Below are 15,143 nucleotides of genomic sequence, written 5' to 3'. Positions count from 1 at the left end.
ATCTGTGTATAAGTGAACCTACACAGTTCAGACTGTGTTGTTCAAGCGTCATCTGTACATATTGTTCAAGAGGAGTGTGGAATCAGTGTCATCCTCACTTACCCCTTGAAAGAACGTGCTCTTTGTTAAGGTGGAGCCAGAAAGGGTGGAGAAAGGCAATGAAGGGACAGGCAGCTGTGATAGTGTGATTTATAGTAAGAAATATATTTTTGATCTTCGTCTCCATTTCTGGCATACAGCTCCAAAAACTTTTGGAATTTCCTGTGATGAGAGCCATAAGGTGTCTTTTGTTATGTTAATGAGGTGATTTTTGGACCTCACCTAAGGATGGGGGCTTGTTGCCAAGAGAACCAGCCATGTGATTAGTGAGTTGGAAGTGTTAGTCCCACCCTCTGACCTCTGGGGTGGGGAGAGGGGCTGGAGGTTGAACCAGTCTCCAGTGGTGAATGATTTAAGCAGTCATGTCTATGTAATGAAGCCTCCATAAAAACTCAAAAGGACTGGGTTCAGAGAGCTTCTTGGGTTGGTGAACGTGAAGAGATCTGGGGACAGCGGCACACTCAGAGAGAGCACGGAAGCTCTGTGCCCCTTTCCCCATACCTTGCCCTATGCATCTCTTCCATCTGGCTGTTCCTGGTTATGTTGTAAGTTAAATGTTTCTCTGAGTTTTGTGAGCCACTCTGTCAAATTAGTCGAACCTAAGGAGGGCATTGTAGGAACCACTGATGTACATCCAGTCAGAAGTACAGGTAACAACCTCAATTTGTGACTGGTATCTGAAGCCTGGAGAGGAGTTTTGTGAGGCTGAGCCCTTAACCTATGGGATCTGCTGCCCTTCTCCCCGTAGATAGTGTCAGAATTGAGTTGAATTGTGTGACACCCAGCTAGTGTCTGGGAATTGCTTGGGAAAACCACCCACCACACATACATGTTGAGATTGGTATTAGAACCCTTTGTCAGTCATTTGAAATCTACAGCTCCTCTGTCTGGCTATTGGAGAACTCATCTCTACTGTAGTAAATTCTCATTAAGCAGCACATAGTACTGGGCACTTGCTGTGTGTTGAGTGTCCTGCTAAATTCTTTGAGGGAATAGAAGGAAAATATATGGCATGCTGCTTCCTCCTGTTCAATCTGACCTCTTAGCAATTGGAACGCTCAGAGCTCAGCTTTTAGTTTTGCTTTTTTTTCTTCTTTATCCACACTCACACCTTTGGTGAGCTCGTCTAGTCTCATGTCTTGAAATTCCAACTATATGCCAATGACTTCCAAACTTACATCTCCATCTAAACCTCTCTCCTAAACCGCAGATTCATATGCCCAGATGCCTTCTACAGATCTTCATTAAGAGATCTAATAGATTTCTCAAGTCTGACATGGATTTTAGTCATAACTAAATCCCTAATTCCACCCCCCCAACTCAGCCATCCTCATCACCCGCAATAAAATCCTATCCCACGGGCACCTCACCCTCTTAGTTAGCAGTAACTACATCCTTCTAGTTACTAAGACCAATAAGTTTGGAGTTTTTGTTTATTCCACTCTTTCTTCAGATTCCCCAAATAATTTGTCATAAATCCTCTTGGATTTACCTTAAAAATTCATCCAGGGGCTTCCCTGGTGGCGCAGTGGTTGAGAGTCCGCCTGCCGATGCAGCGGACACGGGTTTGTGCCCCCGTCCGGGAAGATCCCACATGCCGCGGAGCAGCTGGGCCCGTGAGCCATGGCCACTGAGCCTGCGCATCCGGAGCCTGTGCTCCACAACGGGAGAGGCCACAACAGTGAGAGGCCCGCGTACCGCAAAAAAAAAAAGAAAAAAAAAAGAAAAAAAAATTCATCCAGAAGCTGACCACTTTTAATTATTTACATTGTTACCACTAAGGTCTGAGCGATTATCATCTGGATTACTGGGTTACAGTAGCTACTTAACAGGTCTTCCTGTTTTCAGCCTTGTCCCCAATTTCATGGTCTATTCTCAGTTCATCAGAGTGATGCTCTAAGAACCTAAGTCAGACCATTGTCATCCCTCTGTTCAAGATCACGATTATCATTCAGATTAAAAGCCAGAGTCCTTACAATGGCTCATGGGACACTATGCTTACCCTATCATCCTTCCAGTGATTTTCCATCAAAATCACATAAAAGCCCAAAATGCCACGTATGATCTGACTCTGATCACATTCTCTTCCACCCTCGCTCACTCTACTCCAGTCATACTGGCCTCTTTATAATTCCTTGAAAATGTTGAGTATGCTCCCATCTCAAGGTCTTTGCACCTGCTGTCTCCTCAGCCTGAAATGTTCTTCCTCTTGTTCAGCAGCTCAATCTCTCACTTCCTATAGGTTTCCTCCAATCAAATGCCACCTCCTCAGGGAGCTCTTCCCCGACTGTCCTATATAAAACAGCATAGTTAATGCCTATCAGCTCCATGTCCCCCATCCCTCTTACCCTGCTTTCCTTTTCTCCATGCTACTTCTCACCATCTGAGACCTTACATACTAACTGTCTATCCTGGATTTTCTTTTTGCCCCTCCAGATTCACTCTCTTCTCTTCCACACCCATTCTGTTCACTGGGAGGCTCACCAGTATGGACTGCATCACATGGGCATTCTGGCCCGTGGCCTTCTAGATTCCAGTTAGGTTCAACCACTGGTGGACACTGGCAGAGACTGCACCATGGGAGGAGGGTGAGGTTGGAGTGTTAGCACCCATCTCCCTTCCCACCATACTGCTTTTTGGAGTGTCTGTTTCTTCTCCCATGGCCACAGCTACTACAGAACAGTGGTCTCCCACAGCTACAGGTCTCGGTTCTTGTGACTGACTGCTCCCTTCTCCTAACCCTTGAGGCCTAGAGGGTTAGCAGCTGTCTACTATTGCTAGCCCCAGGGTACATCACCACGTCTTGTTGGTTTCCCTTAATCCTGTAGCACCTTTACAATCAGTCCCTTCGTTAAACTCTCCCCAATCTAATTACCCTGCTTGACTGAGCCATGTGTTTCCTGTGGACACCTCAATGTCTCAATTTGTTTACTTGTTTGTTGGCTGTGTCTGCCTCTACACACACACACACACACACACACACACACACACACACACACACACACACACACACAAATGTATGATTCCTCAAGAGTAGGGATTTTGTGACTAGAATACCTGTCACATAGTAGGCAATTGATAAATTTGTTGATGGATAGATAATGAATGTGTTCTCTTCCTTATTCTCACAAGAAATCCATGAGATAGGAATTATTGTCTCCATTTTGCAAATAAGGAAATCAAGGATCAAAAAGAAGTAACTTGCCTGAGATCATGCACCTGGTACAAGACAGTACTGATTGGAATGTGCTGTATTTGCATCGCTACCTTGCATTTTCTTTTCATTAAATTATGTAATATCTTTCATATTGCTATTAAATGAAAAGTTGTTAATTTTATCATGGTTCCATGGTATTGGATTATGTCACATAGTTGGTGAATTAGTCAGTTGCCACGGTAGTTAAATATCCACAGAGAAATACCTTAGCTTTTAGCATACAGTAGAAGGCTTACTGATCCATCAACTAGTAAAGAGAATATATTTTAAATCTAGCAAGTACATTAAATCCAAACCATATGTAAATGGCCTTGACTGATGAGGCTGTTTCTTGAGCGTACCGCTAGAACTGCTCCAGCAAAGTTGTTTTAAGTCTCCAGTCAGATGAGAGATGGGAGTCTGGGCTAGAGGAAGGCAGATTCAAAGCCAGCTAGCAGGAAGTGCTTTCAACCCTGGAGGAGTTTGCTGATGTAAGGCAGAGAGGGACCCAGTTCCCACAACGGAAAGCAAGGGCTCTAGTCCTTGTTTTGCGCCACACTAGCTAACTCTGAGGGCCATGAACCACGTTCCTCTGAAAATCAAACACTTTACCTTCTTACTCTTCTAAAACCTACCAGAAATACTCTATTCTCCTCTTTCTTTCTCCTCCATGACAGCTAGGCCTCTGGAGACATGGGGTGGTAAGAAAAATATGCTAGTAGGTTAATGTCTTTTGAGGGAAATAGATGAAGAAAATCATCTAGAAAAAAACCCCAGGCAACTACTGTGCATACAATTTCCAAATGAACACAAGCAAAAGGTCCTCATTGTAAAGGGAACATATTTTTCAGGTTCAAACTGCTCTCGTAGGACTTGAGCTTCTAAACCCATTAAAAAGTGGCTTGTCTTCTCTTGGTTGCCCCATGGGAAGTGAAGGAGTCATCACCCCAGTGTCTTCTCCAACATAAAAAAAAGCAGACTAGAGGGAGGCTGCTTCCAGTCAGCCAACCACCAAATGCCTGTTGAAGTTCTGTCATGTTCCCTGTGGAGCACAGGATACAGAGCATGTAGTGCTGAGCTCAACGTTGTGGACCCTACCCTCATAGGGCTTACATCCTACCAGGGGAAACAGATACGAAATAAATAAAGAGTTACTTCTGAGGACACAAAGGGCTATGGGTGGAGAAGTAAAGGTCTTGTTAGAGCTTATTAGAGGGGAAGCTTATTTGGTAAACAGAGTCAGGATATCCCTCTGAGAAGGATGAGCCTGGAAAGATGTGGGAGGCTGTGGACCATGCCTAGAGTATTTTTAATTATAAACCCAAAACTAGCACAGGGCCTGGCAGATACTCAGTTTGGGTTATCATGGCTATGTAACAATCCACTCTGAAAGTTAGTAGCCTAAAATGACAACAACTTATTCTTCTTTCATAATTCTGTGGGTTGGTGGGACTCCACTGAGGATTATTTTGCTCCACATGCCATTGGCTTGGGCTGCAGTCATCCAGGGGCTCCAATGGGCAGGCATGTGCAAGGTGGCTCACTCTCATGTTGGGTACCTTGGGAGAGATGGCTGGAAGGCTTGAGCTCAGCAGGGGTGGCTGGAACCACTGGGCCTCTCTGTCCATGCAGTGCCAGGGGCTCTGCTACTCCATATGGCCTCTCCATGTAATTTTTCCAGCAGGGTCACTGGACTTCTTACATAACAGCTAAGATATCCCCTAAGTGCAAAAGTAGAAGCTGCCATGACTTTGTAAAGCTTAGGTGTGACGCTGGAATGGAGCCACTACTGCTGTATCATGGTGGTCAGAGTGAGTCCCAGGGCCAGCCCAGACTCAGTGAGGGAGAGGATCACACAGGGTATGACTTTCTGGAGGTGTGGTTCATTGCGGGAGGTCATCTTTAGAGTCTAGGCGTCCCTCTAGGTGCTGAATAATTTTATTTTTAGTAATGGGGGAAGAAATGAGTAGGAATCAATGTGGAGGGAGAGGCATAAGCAGCATCTTTGATGATAGAAAGGCAGGTACAATTAGTTTTTGAAGGACCTGGGAGAAGTTCAGCTGGGCTGGAGCACAGCGAGAGAGGAGGAGGGTTATGGATGAGACTGGAGAGTGAGCTGGGAACAGGCTGAACCTGGAGCCTGACTACCCTTGAACTTTTCAGTTATATAGCCAAATAAATTCCCTTCTCCCGGTGCCAGTTTGAGCTGGGTTTCTATCTTTAAATTAAAAGGCCTGACTAATGGTAGGGAGGCAGCAAATCATGCTTCCAAGGAGAGGAAGGCCCTGGGGGTGACCTCAGCCCTGAATGCAGAGCCATTTGGAAACAACCTGTTCTGTGCAAATGTGGAACACTGTGATTATCCCAGATGTGCAGACCAGAGGTCGGATAGGATCTGCCCCTGACATCAAAAAGAGAAAGGTCTGTGGGTGGATGTTCCAATGGCTTCAGAAATCCCTTTCCACAAGCATAATTAACATCAACAGCCAACTGCTGCTCAGTATTCCTGCAGTAACTGGTCAAACGCTTTAAGGGCTCTTCTCAGATCCCCACAATGTAAATTTGCTTGTGTCAGTTTCCACAAGCCACAGTTCCAGCTTTCTGAATCCTAGACCCACACTGCCTTGGGGGTTCCTATATTACAATTTATTGAGCAGATTCAATAAGATAATTCATGCAAAATGCTCAGCAGCATGTAGTCAGAATATAATAAAGCCCCAATAAGTGTTAGTTTTTATTTGTGTTGTCTGATTTTATTTCTGGAATCCCAAGTGGTTTGATGAATGTGGTTTAAAAAAATCCCTGGTTTTAGGCCCCCAAAAGATCTAAAAGGATAGGGGGAGCTAAATCAAATGGAAAGAGAGCTTCTCTAGGGCCCTCTCTGTGGGCCAAGCTAAAACCCAGAGGTTACCCATCATCTTAGAGATGAAGTCCCAGAGGGCCGCAGAATAAGGGTGTGTGTGTGTATATATATATATATATATATATATATATAGAGAGAGAGAGAGAGAGAGAGAGAGAGAGATGGGTATAGGTATGGATATAGATATAGATATATCATCCCTCCCTGACCTCTGTGTTTAATCAAGGCCTATGCAGGGCTGTGGGGACAGTGACCAGGGTTCCTGATGAGGCTTCAAGCCTTCCCAGGTGGCCTGACTCCCTCTTATGGCATACTGTGTGTTCCTTAGATGTGTCATGCTGCCGCCTGCCATGTGGTCTTTGCCTGTGCCATTCTCTCTGCGTGGAGTTATCTCACCTCCATCACATTCAGATCTCAGCTCAATTTTACTCCCTCTGCAAAGCCTTCCTAACCCCAGTCAAGGCCTATTTATGATCCTACATGGTATCATATCACTCTGGTCCTTTCCTTCAGAGTTCTGCAACACAATTTATTAATATACTCCTACCACTGTGATTCTTTGATGAATAATGGACCCCCTCACTTGACTATAAGCTTCAGGAGAGCAGGATCCATGGGATTTCGTTGGTTTCTTTTCCTTTCTCTTAAGCACCCCAATATAGGGTGCTGACACAAAGTACATGCTCAGTAAATTCTGGTTGAGTCAATGGAGCGTGAGAACAATGGATGCCATCTATTGGGATTATAGACTGAACTCATCAGTTTATTCAATCAAGCCAGGCCATCCCAGAGAAATCACTGAGTTCCCAGAGGGGTGGGAAATCATTAATTCCAGAAATGATCCATTGCTCCTTGTCTAACCCTGAAATCAATTGCTTGTCGTTTGTGGATTGATCTCTTTTTAAGTGTTTCCCTCCTTAAAAGATGGCTTTTCCTAGAAGAGTACTTCTGGCTTGCAGGAGAGATACATACAGAAGCTAAGACTTTTTCCTCTTGCCAAAATGTGCAAAACAAAGTCCACTGTACACTCCATACAACATGTCCGCCTTTTCTCTGAAGCACTCGAGAAAGACATTATATAAAGATTAATAGACTCTGGTTTAAATATAGCAGTTGTCTACAAGGAGCACTCATTTTCGGCTGTGTTTAGCTGCCTACTTCAGGGTAGAGGCAATAAAGTGTAGTGGTTTAAAGGATGCACTTTTCAGGATCACGTGAGGTCATTCAAACCCAGGATCGGTCTTCCCTGTCTGTGCAACCTTAGGCAAATAAACTTACCCTCAGTTTCCTCACTCATAAAATGGAGATATTTACTTCAAAGAGTTTTTGGATGGATTGAGTGAGGTACTAGCTATGAAGCAATCTGTGCCAGACACATAGTAAGGGCTCAGTTAGTGAAAGTTATATCATTATTCTTCTAGAAGGTTCTCTTTTTCATATCATTGACAAAGAGTGGTGATGAGGTTGTGAAGGGGAAAATAGATTCAATTAATTCCCTCCTAGGCTGAAAGAAACTTTTCCCTCCGAAACAAGAAGCACTTCTATGGATAAGCTGGAATTGTTACAACCTAAAGTAACCAATGGTTTTTGCAGTCACCGTATCCTGAGATTTCTAGCATGATCATAGCCATACCTCTCTTGTTTTTCACGTCTAGTAGAAAACTACTTGTGTTTTAAGGCTGGCTATTCACATTACGGCCAAGACTTTGGTGATTCCTCTATATATTGGAAGCAGCATGTTATTATGGAATTCTCCCAGGTTTGAGTCAGAAAAACCTGAGGTCAAATTCAAAGTCTACCAGTTGGTAGCTGTGTGACCTAGGGCACATTTCTTTGCCTCTCTGAACATTGGTCTCCTTCAAGGGATTGGCAGAGTGAGGTGAAATAATGGAGATAGAGTGGCTGGCATACAATAGCAGACGACTGGGGTAGGGTATTAGTGGGGGCTATCTAATTCCCCTCTTGGGGTACACCTTCCCATAAAAATGCTGCCTAAGGCAGAACAACTTGCATGGAGTCAAAACTTGCCTGCTGGGTCAAAACTTGTCTTGTTCTCCTTTTACCAGGGCTTTGATAGTTGTACGTGACGAAAAATTTCTAAATTCTTTAAGCTTCTGTTGTTACTTGTAGAAAATGAATTATTCTTTGCTTTTTCTTTTCAGTCCTTATTATTGTTTATTTGTTCATTGTTTTAGTTTTTTTATGACATCTTTATTGGAGTATAATTGCTTTACAATGTTGTGTTAGTTTCTGCTGTATAACAAAGTAAATCAGTTATGTATGTATACATATATCCTCATATCCCCTCCCTCTTGTGTCTCCCTCCCACCCTCCCTATCCCACCCATTTAGGTAGTCACAAAGCACCGAGCTGATCTCCTTGTGCTATGCAGCTGCTTCCCACTAGCTATCTATTTTACATTTGGTAGTATGTATATGTCATTTGCTGCTGTCTCTTTGTCCCAGCTTACCCATCCCCCTCCTCATGTCCTCAAGTCCATTCTCTATGTCTGTGTCTTTATTCCTGTTCTGTCCCTAAGTTCTTCAGAACCTTTTTTTTTTTTTTTTTTTAGATTCCATATATATGTGTTAGCATACAGTATTTGTTTTTCTCTTTCTGATTACTTCACTCTGTATGACAGACTCTAGGTCCATCCACCTCACTACAAATAACTCAATTTCCTTTCTTTTTATGGCTGAGTAATATTCCATTCTATATATGTGCCACATATTCTTTATCCGTTCATCTGTTGATGGACACTTAGGTTGCTTCCATGTCCTGGCGATTGTAAATAGAGCTGCAATGAACATTTTGGTACATGGCTCTTTTTGAATTATGGTTTTCTCAGGGTATTTGCCCAGTAGTGGGATTGCTGGGTCGTATGGTAGCTCTGTTTTTAGTTTTTTAAGGAACCTCCATCCTGTTCTCCATAGTGGCTGTATCAATTTACATTCCCACCAACAGTGCAAGGGGGTTCCCTTTTCTCCACACCCTCTCCAGCATTTACTGTTTGTAGATTTTTTGATGATGGCCATTCTGACTGGTGTGAGATGATATCTCATTGTAGTTTTGATTTGCATTTCTTTAATGATTAGTGATGTTGAGTATCCTTTCATGTGTTTGTTGTCAATCTGTATATCTTCTTTGGAGAAATGTCTATTTAGGTCTTCTGCCCATTTTTGGATTGGGTTGTTGGTTTTTTTGATACTGAGCTGCATGAGCTGCTTGTATGCTTTGGAGATTAATCCTTTGTCAGTTGCTTCATTTGCAAATATTTTCTCCCATTCTGGGGGTTGTCTTTTTGTCTTGTTTATGGTTTCCTTTGCTGTGCAAAAGCTTTTAAATTTCGTTAGGTCCCATTTGTTTATTTTTGTTTTTATTTCCATTTCTCTAGGAGGTGGGTCAAAAAGGATCTTGCTGTGATTTATGTCACAGAGTGTTCTGCCTACAGTTTCCTCAAAGAGTTTTATAGTGTCTGCCCTTACTTTTGGGTCTTTAATCCATTTTGAGTTTATTTTTGTATATGGTGTTAGGGAGTGTTCTAATTTCATTCTTTTACATGTAGTTGTCCAGTTTTCCCAGCAGCACTTATTGAAGAGGCTGTCTTTTCTCCATTGTATGTTTTTGCCTCCTTTGTCATAAATTAGGTGCCCATATGTGCATGGGTTTATCTCTGGACATTCTATCCAGTTCCATTAATCTATATTTCTGTTTTTGTGTCAGTACCATACTGTCTTGATTACTGTAGCTTTGTAGTACAGTCTGAAGTCAGAGAGCCTTATTCCTCCAGCTTCGTTTTTCTTTCTCAAGATTGCTTTGGCTATGTGGGGTCTTTGTGTTTCCATACAAATTGTGAAACTTTTTGTTCTAGTTCTGTGAAAACTGCCATTGGTAGTTTGATAGGGATTGCATTGACTCTGTAGATTGCTTTGGGTAGTAGAGTCATTTCACAATGTTGATTTTTCCAATCCAAGAACATGGTATATCTCTCCATCTTTTTGTGTTGTCTTTAATTTCTTTCATCAGTGTCATAATTTTCTGCATACAGATCTTTTGTCTCCTTAGGTAGGTTTATTCCTAGGTATTTTATTCTTTTTGTTGCAGAGGTAAATGGGAGTGTTTCCTTAATTTCTCTTTCAGATTTTTCTTTGTTAGTGTACACGAATGCAAGAGATGTCTGTTCATTAATTTTGTATCCTGCTACTTTACCAAATTCATTGATTAGCTCTAGTAGTTTTCTGGTAGCATCTTTAGGATTCTCTATGTAGAGTATCATGTCATCTGCAAACAGTGACAGTTTTACTTCTTCTTTTCTAATTTGGATTCCTTTTATTTTTTTTTCTTCTCTGATTGCTGTGGCTAAAACTTACAAAACTATGTTGAATAACAGTGGTGAGAGTGGGCAACCTTGTCTTGTTCCTGGTTTCAGTTGTTCACCATTGAGAACAATGTTAGCTGTGGGTTTGTCTTATATGGATTTTATTATGTTGAGGTAGGTTCCCTCTATGCCCACTTTCTGGAGAGTTTTTTTCATAAACAGGTGTTGAATTTTGTGGAAAGCTTTTTCTGCATATATTGAGATGATCTTATGATTTTTATCCTTCAGTTTGTTAATATGATGTATCACATTGATTGATTTGCATATATTGAAAAATCGTTGCATTCCTGGGATAAATCCCCCTTGATCATGGTGTATGATCCTTTTGATGTGCTTTTGGATTCTGTTTGCTAGTATTTTGTTGAGAATTTTTGCATCTATATTCATCACTGCTATTGGCCTGTAGTTTTCTTTCTTTGTGACATCTTTGTCTGGTTCTGGTATCAGGGTTATGGTGGCCTCGTAGAATGAGTTTGGCAGTCTTCCTGCCTCTGCTATATTTTGGATAAGTTTGAGAAGGATAGGTGTTTCCTCTTCTCTAAATGTTTGATAGAAATCGCCTGTGAAGCCATGTGGTCCTGGGCTTTTGTTTGTTGGAAGATTTTTAATTACAGTTTCAGTGCTTGTGATTAGTCTGTTTATATTTTCTGTTTCTTCTTGGTTCCATCTCAGAAGGTTGTGTTTTCTAAGAATTTGTCCATTTCTTCCAAGTTGTCCATTTTATTGGCATAGAGTTGCTTGTAGTAATCTCTCATGATCCTTTGTATTTCTGCAGTGTCAATTGTTACTTCTCCTTTTACATTTCTAATTGTGTTGATTTGAGTCTTTTCTCATTTTTCCTGATGAGTCTGGCTAATGGTTTATCAATTTTGTTTATCTTCTCAAAGAACCAGCTTTTAGTTTTATTGATCTTTGTTATCATTTCCTTCCTTTCTTTTTTATTATTTCTGATCTGATCTTTATGAATTCTTTCCTTGTGCTAACTTTGGGGGTTTTTTGTTTTTCTTCCTCTAATTGCTTTAGGTTTAAGTTTAGGTTGTTTATTTGAGATCTTTCTTGTTTCTTGAGGTAGGATTGTATTGCTATAAACTTCCCTCTTCGAACTGCATTTGCTGCATCCCATAGGTTTTGAGTCATCATGTTTCCATTGTCATTTGTTTGTAGATATTTTTTGATTTCCTCTTTGATTTCTTCAGTGATCTCTTGGTTATTTAGTAGTGTATTGTTTAGCCTCCATGTGTTTGTATTTTTTACAGTTTTTTCCTGTAATTGATATCTAGTCTCATAGCGTTGTGGTTGGAAAAGATACTTGATATGATTTCAGTGTTCTTATATTTACCAAGGCTTGATTTGTGACCCATGATATGATCTATCCTGGAGAATGTTCCATGAATACTTGACAAGAAAGTGTATTCTGTTGTTTTTGGATGGAATGTCCTTTAAATATCAATTAAGTCCATCTCGTTTAATGTGTCATTTAAAGCTTGTATATCCTTATTTATTTCCTTTTTGGATGATCTGTCCATTGGTGAAAGTGGGCTGTTAAAGTCCCCTACTATGATTTTGTTACTGTCAATTTCCCCTTTTATGGCTGTTAGCATTTGCCTTATGTATTGAGGTGCTCCTATGTTGGGTGCATAAATATTTATAGTTGTTATATCTTCTTCTTGGATTGATCCCTTGATCATTATGTACTGTCCTGCTTTGTCTCTTGTAACAGTCTTTATTTTAAAGTCTATTTTATTGGATATGGGAATCGCTACTCCAGCCTTCTTTTGATTTCCATTTGCATGGAATATCTTTTTCCATCCCTTCAGTTTCAGTGTGCATGTGTCCCTAGGTCTGAAGTGGGTCTCTTGTAGACAGCATATATGTGAGTCTTTTTTTGTATCCATTCGGCCAATCTGTTTCTTTTGGTTGGAGCATTTAATCCAGTTACATTGAAGGTAATTATCGATATGTATGTTCCTATTACCATTTTCTTAATTGTTTTGGGTATTTTTTTTTTTCGGTACACGGGCCTCTCACTGCTGTGGCCTCTCCCATTGCGGAGCACAGGCTCTGGACGCACAGGCTCAGCGGCCATGGCTCACGGGCCCAGCCGCTCCACAGCATGTTGGATCTTCCCAGACTGGGGCACGAACCCGTGCCCCCTGCATCGGCAGGCGGACTCTCAACCACTGTGCCACCAGGGAAGCCCCTGGGTTTGTTTTTGAAGGTATTTTCCTTCTCTTGTGTTTCTTGCCTAGAGAAGTTCATTTAGCATTTGTTGCAGAGCTGATTTGGTGGTGCTGATTTCTCTTCACACTTGCCTGTCTGTAAAGGTTTTAATTTCTCCGTTGAATCTGAATGAGATTCCTGCTGCATAGAGTAATCTTAGTTGTAGGTTTTTCCCTCTCATCACTTTAAATACGTCCTTCCACTCTCTTCTAGCTTGCAGAGTTTCTGCTGAAAGACCCGCTGTTAACCTTATGGGGATTCCCTTGTATGTTATTTGTTGCTTTTTCCTGCGGCTTTTAATATTTTTTCTTTGTATTTAATTTTTGATAGTTTGATTAATATGTGTCTTGGTGTGTTTCTCGTTGGATTTATCCTGTATAGGACTCTCTGCATTTTCTGGACTTGATTGACTATTTCCTTTCCCATGTTTGGGAAGTTTTCAACTGTAATCTCTTCAGATAGTTTCTCAGACCCTTTCTTTTTCTCTTATTCTTCTGGGGCCCCTATAATTTGAATGTTGGTGCGTTTATTGTTGTCCCCGAGTTCTCTGAGATTGTCCTCAATTCTTTTCATTCCTTTTTTCTTTATTCTGCTCTGTGGTAGTAATTTCCAATATTTTATCTTCCAGGTCACTTATCCGTTCTTCTGCCTCAGTTATTCTGCTGTTGCTTCCTTCTAGAAAATTTTTAATTTCATTTATTGTGTTGTTCATCATTGTTTGCTCGTTAGTTCTTCTAGGTCCGTGTTAAACGTTTCTTGTATTTTCTCCATTATTTTTCCAAGATTTTGGATCATCTTTACTGTCATTACTCTGAATTCATGTTCAGGTAGGCTGCCTATTTCCTCTTCATTTGTTTGGTCTGGTGGGCTTTTACCTTGCTCCTTTATCTGCTGCATATTTCTGTGTCTTCTCTTTTTTTTTTAACTCACTGTGTTTGGGGTTTCCTTTTAGTTGGCTGCAGGATCATCATTCCTGTTGTTTTTGGTGTCTGCCCCCAGTGGGTGAGGTTGGCTCAGTGGCTTGTGTAGGCTGCCTGGTGGAAGGGACTGGTGCCTGTGCTCTGGTGGGTGAGGCTGAATCTTGTCTTTCTGGTGGGCAGGGCTGCATCCACTGGTGTGTTTTGGAGTGTCTGTAAACTTAGCATGATTTTAGGCAGCCTCTCTGCTCATGGGGTTGTGTTCCTGTCTTGCTAGTTGTTTGGCATGGAGCATCCAGCACTAGAGCTTGCTGGCTGTTGGGTGGAACTGGTTCTTAGCATTGAGACAGAGATCTCTGGGAGAGCTCTTACTGATTGATATTATGCGGGCCCAGGAGGTCTCTGGTGGTCCAATGTCCTGAACTTGGCTCTTCCACCTTGGAGGCTCATGCCTGACACCAGGCCAGAGCACCAAGGCCCTGTCAGCCACACGGCTCAGAAGAAAAGGAGAAAAAAAAAGAAAGAAAAAAAAATAATAAAAATGAAGAAAACAATTTTTAAATTAAAAAATAAATAAATAATAAAAAAGAAGAGAGCAACCAAACCAATAAACAAATCCACCAATGATAACAAGCGTTAAAAACGATACTAAGATAAACATAAAAATCAGAAACAAATCAGTTGCCGACAGCAAACCCCAAGTCTACAGTTTCTCCAAAAGTCCATCACCTCAATTTTGGGATGATTCGTTGGCTCTTCAGGTATTCCACAGATGCAGGGTACATCTAGTTGATTGTGGGGATTTAATCCGCTGCTCCTGAGGCTGCTGGGAGAAATTTCCCTTTCTCTTCTCTGTTCACACAGCTCCTGGGGTTCAGCTTTGGTTTTGGTCCCACCTCTGCATATAGGTCACCCTCAGGCATCTGTTCCCTGCCCAGAGAGGAAGGGGTTAAAGCAGCAGTTGATTAGGGGCCTCTTGCTTACTCAGGCTGGGGGGAGGGAGGGGTACACTGGTCATAATTGGAATGTGGGGTGAGCCTGCAGCAGCAGAGTCCCTTGCAACAGCTGAGGTGCACCATGTGTTCTCCTGGGGAAGTTGTCCCTGGATCACGGGACACTGGCAGTGGCATGCTGCACAGACTCCCGGGGTGTGAGTCGGGGGGTATGTGTAGTGATCTGTGCTTGCATGCAGGATTCTTGTTGGCAGCAGCAGAAGCGTTAGCATTTCATGCCTGTCTGTGGGGTCCAAGCTGATAGTCACGGCTTGCGCCCAGCTCTGGAGCTCATTTAGGCAGTACTCTGCCTTATATGAGCACACAGGGAAGGAATCCCCTCTCCTCGTGCACCCCAAAACAATGGATTCTTGCCTCTTCAGCATGTCCAGACATTTTCCTGGTCTCTCTCCTGGCTAGCTGTGGCGCACTTACCCCCTTCGGGCTGTCTTCACGCAGCCAACCCCAGTCCTCTCCC

The sequence above is a fragment of the Globicephala melas genome, chromosome 3 (assembly GCF_963455315.2).
Source record: "Globicephala melas chromosome 3, mGloMel1.2, whole genome shotgun sequence".
Classification (NCBI taxonomy): Eukaryota; Metazoa; Chordata; class Mammalia; order Artiodactyla; family Delphinidae; genus Globicephala; species Globicephala melas.
This window is presented reverse-complemented; position numbering follows the sequence as displayed.